Here is a 9088-nt window from a genome sequence, read left to right as displayed (position 1 = left end):
TTTTCATCATTCATTTTTGCAAGATTTTGAATTCAAAATTTTTCTCCCTCCTCTCTTCACAAGACAGCAAGCAATCTGATATAGGTTATACATGTACAATCATATTAAACATGTTTCCATATTAGTCATGTTGTGAAAGAAGAATCAGAACAAAAGAGAAAAAACATAAAAAAGAGGAAACAAAAAAAGTGAAAATAGTATGTTTCAATTTGCATTCAAACTCTGTAGTTCTTTCTCTGGATGTGGATAGCCTTTACCATCTGTGTGGCCTCTTTCTACTCATGCAGGGACAGTGGTCGAGTCAACAGTATGATAGGATAAACAAGAGAGCTAATGGAAATGCTGGATGCAGAGAAAGGCATATTTCCTAGGAATAAGTTGGTGATTGAGCTGCTATGCTCTACTCTGGTCGGCCAGTTGATAAATGTTTATCAAGTGTTTACTATCTGGCAGCTACTGTACTAAGCAGTTGGGGAAATGGAGGAAGGAAAAAATATGGTCCCTGTGCTCAAGGAGCTCACATTGTAATGGGGAAGACAAATATACAAATACCTATGTGCTTAGAAGTTATATGCAGTGTAATTGGGAGATAATCACAGAGGGAAGGCACTAGCTGGTGGGAGGGCACTCTTGGAGAAGATGGGATTTGAGTGAACCTTGAAGGAGATAAGGGAGTCCTCCTGAGTCCGGGGCTGGCGCTTTATTCACTGTGCCACCTAGCCACCCCCCCCCCCCCCGTTGTGAAATATTTTAAAAGTCAAAGTGAATAGTTTATATTTGGTCCTGGAGGTAATAGGGAGCCACTGAAGTTTATTCAATGAGAAGGTAACATGCTCAGCCCTATGGCTTTAGGAACTGACAGATAAATGAAAGGTGGATTGGAGTGGGGAGAGACTTCAGGTGCAGAGCCCAGACAGCAGGTTATTCAAATGATCCAAGTTTGAGTTGATGAGAAGCTATATAGGGCAGTGGCAGCATCAGAGGACAGATATCATAAAGGATGAATAAACAGGATTTGGCAACTATGGTTATATAGTTAGCAGGTGTGTATGAAGAAGCAACAAAAAATATTGAGAATGAGGTCAGACAGATAGGAAGGGAACCATGATGTAGGCAGAAAGACCCAAAAATACCACTTCTTATGGGGTATGGGTGCACAAAGACCCTGGGATACATCATTTGAGCAAAAAACACTGAGAGGCCAACATAGTGGGAGGCCACTACCAAAGTGGCTGTGGAGCTGACCCAAGGAAGAGCTTACCTGGGGCGGGGTAATGAAGGAGAGGAGAGATGGTAACTGCAACTATCTATTTTAACCAATTAATCGTGGCAATTGTTATGTGCTATTGTTGCTATGTGACTGAAGGGAAACAAGAAATGTCAGAACTCTGTAAATCTGGGGCCTTTGGGGAAAAATCTTGGTTACCTTGTCCTACTTATGGTTCTATATATGAGAATGGGTTGAAGGAGCTGGGATGGGGAGACTGAAGAGGACTTAGCAATAAGACATGATGCGTATTTTCAAGTATTTGAATGTTTATCACATAGAATCCCTAGACTTATTCTGCTGGGCAAAGGATGGTGAATTAGGAGAATTAGAGTAATGGTTGTAAAGAGGCAGGTACAACTGATTTCCAGACCAGCTCTCTAGCCACTAAGCCCTGTGGCCTGTCTCAGGGCTGTGGTTTGCTTCAAATGAGATGATGCCTATATAGAGTTCTATGTAAATATCAGCTGGTATTATTATTACTATATTAATATTTCATGGATAGGTAAGATAAAAGTTCATTCAAATGTGTCTAAAGCAAAAAATATTCAAGGATGGTCAAATCTGGGCTCCTGAACCATATAACAAAATTGTCATGCTATGCATTGTGGGTATTTGGAGTTCTCTCACTTTTCAATGACATTTCTTGTTCCCTTTAAGACCTGCCTCAAGATTTATCTGTTTCTAGGTTCTCATCAAGTCATTCTTTTACTTCTCCTCCCTTTTTCTTCCCCAAAGTTCTCCCTTTCTTGATACAAAATATCATGCCAACAGACTCCAAGTTAATTGCAGAGAGCAATGTAAATCATGCAAAGTTGAATGCTATTCTCCCTGAATAACCACGTGGAGCCATGATTCTAGAAGCTCAAAGCTCTGACCAAGAGACAGTTGTAATTGTGACCCTGGATACACATACGTATGTGTATGAATATATATATACACACACATACATACACATATATGTATATGCATACATATACATACATATATATATAAACACACATATATCAGTTTAAGAAATGCCTTTTATTGAAAAAAAAACAAGGCATTCATTGTGACCACAGAATTTAGAAAAAAAAACAGTCTATTCTGTACTAGTCTCAGGCACTAGCTCTTCCAAATCAATCCAATGCAACTCAAGAAACATTTATTAAGCACCTACTATGTGTAAGGGGCTGGGGATACAAAGAGAAAATGGAAAGAGTCTCTGCCTTTGAGAAGCTTACATTTTCCTGGGGTAGTACAACATATAAATGCAAAAGATAAATTTATAGATGGAAACCTGCTCAGGAGGGCAATAAATGCACAATTCGTTCTCAAGGGAAACACATCTTTAAATGAAGAGATGAAGTTCACTCTTTGAATACCAGACTGCCCTAAGAGGTAGGGTTAGAAAGAAATTCAAAGTTAGGGTCAGGGTTAGTTAACTAGTTGTGTTACCATGGCTTAGAAATGATATCTAGAGCCATAGGTTTCCCCATATATAAAATAGTGATAATGATATTTAGAGCACCTACTCTCCCAAGTTTGATGTAAGAAAATCAAGTGAGATAATGGATATGAGGGGCTTTGAAAACAATAAAACACGGAGGAAAGATCATAGTACCCATAAAAGACTTTATGCTTTTCAAAGCACCTTTATCTCATTTGAACTTTGCAATGGTTGTACAAGGTAGGTGGAGAAGATAGATACATAAAATGAGGTCTGGTGGGGGGAAATGACTTTTGCAAGATCTCATGGGTAGTAATGGGCAGAGCTGGGACTAGAGACCAGGTCTTCCTCCAGATTCAATGGTATACTGCATACCACCCATTGTTTTCCTAAGGATGTTGAGAAAGCTCAACTCTAAATCAGAGGGCAATCATGACCCCAGCCTGGTGGTACCTGGATAGCCATAGTACAAGAGAGACTAGGTGATACCTCATAAAATTGGAATAAAAGATGGTCCAAAGTTATGGATACTGGGCAATGAAATAGGATATGTATTTCATCACCACCATGATGAACCATCACCACCTTCCTCCTATGAGCAAAGCTACATAGCTTCTACATTAGTCAATAAACCCTGTAGTGATCTCAGCTCAGCAGGAATTGCTTTGTTTGCATTCCTTGACATGCCATCCCTGACTATGACAGGCAGCTAGGGAGTTTCCATTTTATCTTAAAGTCACTCAAAGTTTTTCAGCAAGAGGGAGACATGGTTAGATCTGTGCCTTTTGACTATCTACGAGTTTGGCAGCTGTATAGAAGCTGGATTGGAGCAGAGAGAGAATGAATGCAGGAAAACCAAAAAGGAACAGGGAAAGGGAAGGGAAGAAATATTTATTAAGTGTCTATCACATGCTAGGCACTGTGCTAAGCATTTTCAAATATCTTATCTGATCCTCACAACAACTCTGGGAGGTATGTTTATTATTATTATTGTCTCCATTTTTATAGTGGAGGAAACTGAGGCAGAGGTGAAGTGACTCACCTAGAGTCACACAGGTAGTTTCTGAGGCTGGATTTGAACTCAAGTCTTCCTGAATCCAGATCCAGTGCTCTATCCATTGTACCACCTAGTTATCACAATAATCCAGAACAGATGTGATGAGGGTTTGAACTGGAACAATAGCTATGAGAATTGATTAGAAAATTCTTGAAGATTGCTAGTTAAGTGTCTGATATATTTAAGGAAATCAACAATGGGTATGGATCAAGTGGGAAAATTCTGCATTCAGAGTCAGAGGCCCTGAATTTGAATCCTGGGTCTGCCACTTTGTAGCTGTATAATTCCAGATAAGTCACTGAATTGTCCTGGATTTCAGTTTTCCTGTCTGACAAAATGAGGGGATGAATTTTCAGCACTAAAACTATGATTTAAAAGATCCTACTGTAACTAAGAAGAAATGGTTTTAGAAATAGACAGGAAGGAGTGGGTAGGTGGAATAGAGCACTGGCCCTGGAGTCAGGAGGACCTGTGTTCAAATCTGGCCTCAGATACTTAACACAAAAACTAGCCATGTGACCTTGGTCAAGTCACTTAACCCCAACTGCCCAGCAAAAAAAGAGAAATAGACAGGAAAAACATAAGGCTCACAGATCTCAAAGGGCCACTTTGAGATCCAAAAGCCAGTTACACTCCAAGTACATCCTAGCTAGAAGGGATTTGGGGGTTGGTTCATCTTGTTGAATCCTCTTCATTTCAGACTTGAGGAAGACTGGCTTCAGACAGGGTCAAGGAGTAAAGAAATAGCAGAACAGGAACATGAACTTAGGTCTTGGCTCCAAGTCTACTCGGGCTGCCCTCACTTGCTATAGCCCCAGAGTCATGAAAGGGATGGCAGTGACCATCTAGCCCAAGTCATAGGTGAACAAGACTCTTCTCTGCCCCATTCCCAACAAAGGTCTCCATGGAGAGGGAGTTCATTATCCCCCAAGGGAGTCCATTCCACTTTGCTGTAACTCAACCTGATAGGAAGTTTCCTCTTATGCCAAACTGAAATCTGCCCCAGCAATGTCTCCATTATTCCTACTTCTTCCCTTGGGAGTCAGCTTCTGAAGTTGCACAAACATCTGGAAGCCTTGCTAAAGGTACTAGTCAATGAGGATGAGGCTGTCAACAACTATTTGACTCTGAGGCTCAAGTATGATGATCACTAATAGAACAATGGCCATTCAGCTGGAAAGCAAGTATCCTTCATTTCGATCCTAAAATGCTGTTTGTTCATTGTAAAGACCTGAGGTCCCACCATCAAGACTGTCATCACAAGCTTATCTCCTAGCCTTGATTCCATCAGAAATGGAAGATTCTCCTACACCTACAGGGCCTTCATTTTCTCTGTGGTTTGGCAGGGTAGTAACTCTCAAAATGACTGAACACAAAGTTGCCCATTAGAAGTTTCTCCATCAATTCGTTGTGAACTCATTTCTCCCCAGATTCATCCAAGCAGAATGAGAGCTCGATCTGTAAGAGGCCTTGGAAGCACTTCAGTCTGACACCCTTGTTTTCCAAATAGGGAAATTCAGGCCCAGGGAGGTTAAGTGACTTGAGCCATGTGAAATAAGTAATAAGCCTTAGAGGTGGGATTTCAACCCATGTCATGGGTTTCAGAAGTGGTATTCTTTCTGCTGTGCCACACTGCTTCTCTGAGACAATGACCTCGACTTTCTATTTCTTTTTTGCCTTAGATTGGAGGCAGGATACATGGTCACTCTGGACCAATGATATTCATGCTTGTGGATAACAGCTCTCAAGGTTTAAAAGAAAAAGGATGGATATGGTTTTCTGTCCCAGTAGTGAAGGACTCTCCCCATTCATCAAAGTATACTCCTTATGCCTTTAACATCTTATCAAAGGACAGTTTGTTAATTGAATCCACTTCTGATCATCAACCTGGGTGACTTGTACCACCTGTCTGTCCATAAAGGTAATGACTAGCATTTAAAAAAACACCTTAGAATATTAATTTGGGAGTTGAGGGGGTGGGTATAAGATGTGCAAAACCTTTTAGCCAAAGAGCTCCAGATTTGTACCAAAAGGACAATTTTAGGAAATGAATGATTCAGACTTTGGCCATGAAGGGCCCAGGCTGGCATAAGGAAAATGAAAAAGAGGTCAGTGATCTAACTGTAATAGACAACTTGTTAATTACACTCACTTAATAGAGCAGACACATAGTTTAGATAAGCTACCTCCATTGGCAATGAACTTGAAAAAGGTGGTACAATGATTCCCTATGATTCCATATTGAGTTATTGATCTTTCTCCTTTTGGAAGGCTCCAGAAGTGTGGGCATTTGATACAATCAACTGTACTTTTCAGAAGTACATCCCCTTGGGATTGTCCTTTATTTTTTGCTGGGCTTGAGAGTCATAAAAAGTCAGGGCAATTGGAGCTCTGTCCTAGGGCATCAGATCCATGGGATATGTGTCTTTCCTGAAGCTTAGCTTCCACAGAGCTTCCATTGTATTCCTCCCCAGGCCTGAGACTTGCCTTCTGCTACATGGGTCCTGTTCCCTTGCTGTATTTGCCCTTTATGCTTTCTCCTGGGAGTTGTCTATTATATCTCCACAAGTCTCGCTTTTCATTTCTTATTCATAGACTGGCATAAGGACTGGAAACAGAAATCTTGGTAATGTCAGGACCACCTCTCTGAAACAGCAGCTTTTCCTGAGGCCAAGGGGTTCATTTGACTAACAGTGGACTTCCTAGTCCAAAATGGAAGGAAGTCACTGTGAGTTTTAGAGATGGAAAACAAATAAATAAAAGTGTGTATGAGAGGGAGGGAGAGAGGGAGGGAGTGGGAGGGAAAGGGAGAAGAAGAGAGAGAGATAGCAAAGATGTTAATCTGTTTTTTACAGCTGATGGCAGATTGAAATTCTTTTCAGAACAACTTGAACATTGTTCTGTTCCCTTTGGTACTGTACACTCTAATCCTAGTTTGGAACATCATAAGCAGGACCCTGTTAACCTCTTTAAAGGGACAAGGTATACAATGTACCACAGTGACCCAAAACAAAGATTTAGGAGAAAAGGTTAACTTTGCTTTCCAACTGAATTTCTGTTTCTGTCTTCCCTCCAAAATTCAGGGTGGGGAGGGAAAGACGCCCTCCTTGAGACTTAAGCCAAAATATGCTCCAGATAACATGAAAGTGCTCCCTATGACTCCAGCATAAGGAATAGCTGATATGACATCCTGAGGCTCAAAAGAAACCAAGTATTGGTTCTACTTTTGAAGTTTAATTTAATAAAACTATGAGATACCAGAACAGTATTCCAATTTTGAATTATTAGTGACTCATCGAGTGTGAAATACATTAAAACTGCGGCAAAAGTGACATGCTTAGGAAAGAGTTCAAGTGATAAAAGTGGTAGAAGTATTATGATTGTTTCTAACCTTGATGATGACTGATTTTCCTAACGAGATGAGTCAGGTAGAGCTAAAAGAAGGTCAGCAGAAAATTTTTATTCAACAAATAGCCTTTAAAGAGTTCATAACCATAGGAAAAATTGATTGTAGTTGATTTTGTTGGGGGGAAGGGAGAGAAAGTAGAGATAAAAGTTGGGAATTGATATGTTTTTCAATGAGAAAAGCAGCAGAGAAAGTCACTGAACAAATTCCAACATTACTACCAAAGTGTCATGTGCCAAATAAGCAAGAGTAGTGAGTAAGTACTGGGTAGCTAGGTGGCCCCATGGATAGAGCACCAGGCCTGGAGTCAGAAAGACTCATCTTACTGAGTGCAAATGTGACCTCAGACACTTGCTTAATTGTGTGACCCTGGGCAAGTGACTGAACCCTATTTGCCTCAGTTTCCTCATCTGTAAAATGAGTTGGAGAAGGAAATGGCAAACCACTCCAGTATCTTTACTGAGAAAACGTCAAATGAGGTCCCTAAGAGTAGGACAGTATTGAAATGACTGAATAACAATAGCAAGCAAGCAGCTTTAAAATTGAGGATTTCTTGATACAAAATATAAAAGGCCTGTTGGCCAAGAGTTCTGGGACCCCAGCTCCAGACTTATGCAAACTGGATTCAGTCCAAGAAAGCCTAGACTTAAAGAAGAAAGGGGTTGGGCCAGGGGTGGGGAACCTGCAGCCTGGAGGTCACATGTTGTCTTCTAGGTCCTCAGGTGTGGCCTTTTGATTGTGTCCAAGGTTTTAGAACAAATCCTTTTATTAGGGGGATTTGTTCTGGGAAGTTTGGATTCAGTCAAAGGGCTGCACTTGAGGACCTAGAGAGCCACATGTGACTTCCAGGCCAAAGGATCCCCATCCCTGGGTTGAACCTTCCTAAGAACCAATTCATGATCCAAAATGCCATTGCTCCATAAGCCAAAAACCACTGACAACAAAACGAAACAAAAAAACAACAATGCAGCAATTCATGTGTTAAATCAAATCAAGGGAAAGTACAGATACAAGAGAACTCTGCAAAATTTATGATGTGTATATCAATATCTATATAGAAATACATCAACACTTAAATGTAGCCTGGGGGAGGGGGGGGAAGAGGGGGGAAAAAGAACAAAGTAAAAAGTATACAGCAGAGAACAAAAGAAAACCGACAAGGAAGCAGATGGACAGCTTGCAGCATGATGTATGGTGTTTAATATGTAGACTTTCTCCAAGTGGACATTTATTGCTATATATTTCGAATCCTTTTTTTTATGTTCTGCTGTGCATGACATGTTTTTTTTTTCTTTTCTTATTTTATATTTAAGTTTTAATATTTAAGTTGATGTTTCTTTTTCTTTTCTTATTATGTATTTAAGTTTTGGTACTCAAGTCTAAAAGAAAAAAAGAAAAAATATGACAAAAGAATGACTTTTCCTAATGTATTCAAGGTTAGGATGCAAGGTACACCTTAAAAAATCATCCTTGTTGAGGTGGCTAGGTGGCACAGTGAATAGAGCACTGCCCTTGGAGTCAGGAGGACCTGAGTTCAAATTTGAACTCAGACACTTAACACTTACTAGCTGCGTGACCTTGGGCAGGTCACTTAATCCCAATTGCCCCTCCAAAAAGAAAAACAAAACAAAACAAAAAAAACACAACAAAACAAAACCCCATCCCCATGCCTGTTATTTGCCGGAGGACGTTCCAAATCTCGGCTAGATGTTCACTTGGCAGAAATGCTCTAGTAATAATATCTTCACATGTGGGTTCTACTAAGCTGCTGAGGTCCCTTCTACCAAACAGTCTATGATTTAAGGTCAGGGGACCAACTATTCAGAAGGCAACATGGAGGATTCTGTAATAATGAGCATTGGATGCTGATAGTTATACTTTTATTTGGGAGGGGAGAGAAGGTAGAGGGAGTGGTCCAGGCTTGTG

The sequence above is a fragment of the Petaurus breviceps genome, unplaced genomic scaffold, assembly GCF_028583685.1.
Source record: "Petaurus breviceps papuanus isolate PSGF00001 unplaced genomic scaffold, PetGlider_PUasm1.0 90417, whole genome shotgun sequence".
Lineage (NCBI taxonomy): Eukaryota > Metazoa > Chordata > Mammalia > Diprotodontia > Petauridae > Petaurus > Petaurus breviceps.
The sequence above is the reverse complement of the archived record's forward strand: the minus strand, read 5'-3'. Positions refer to the sequence as shown.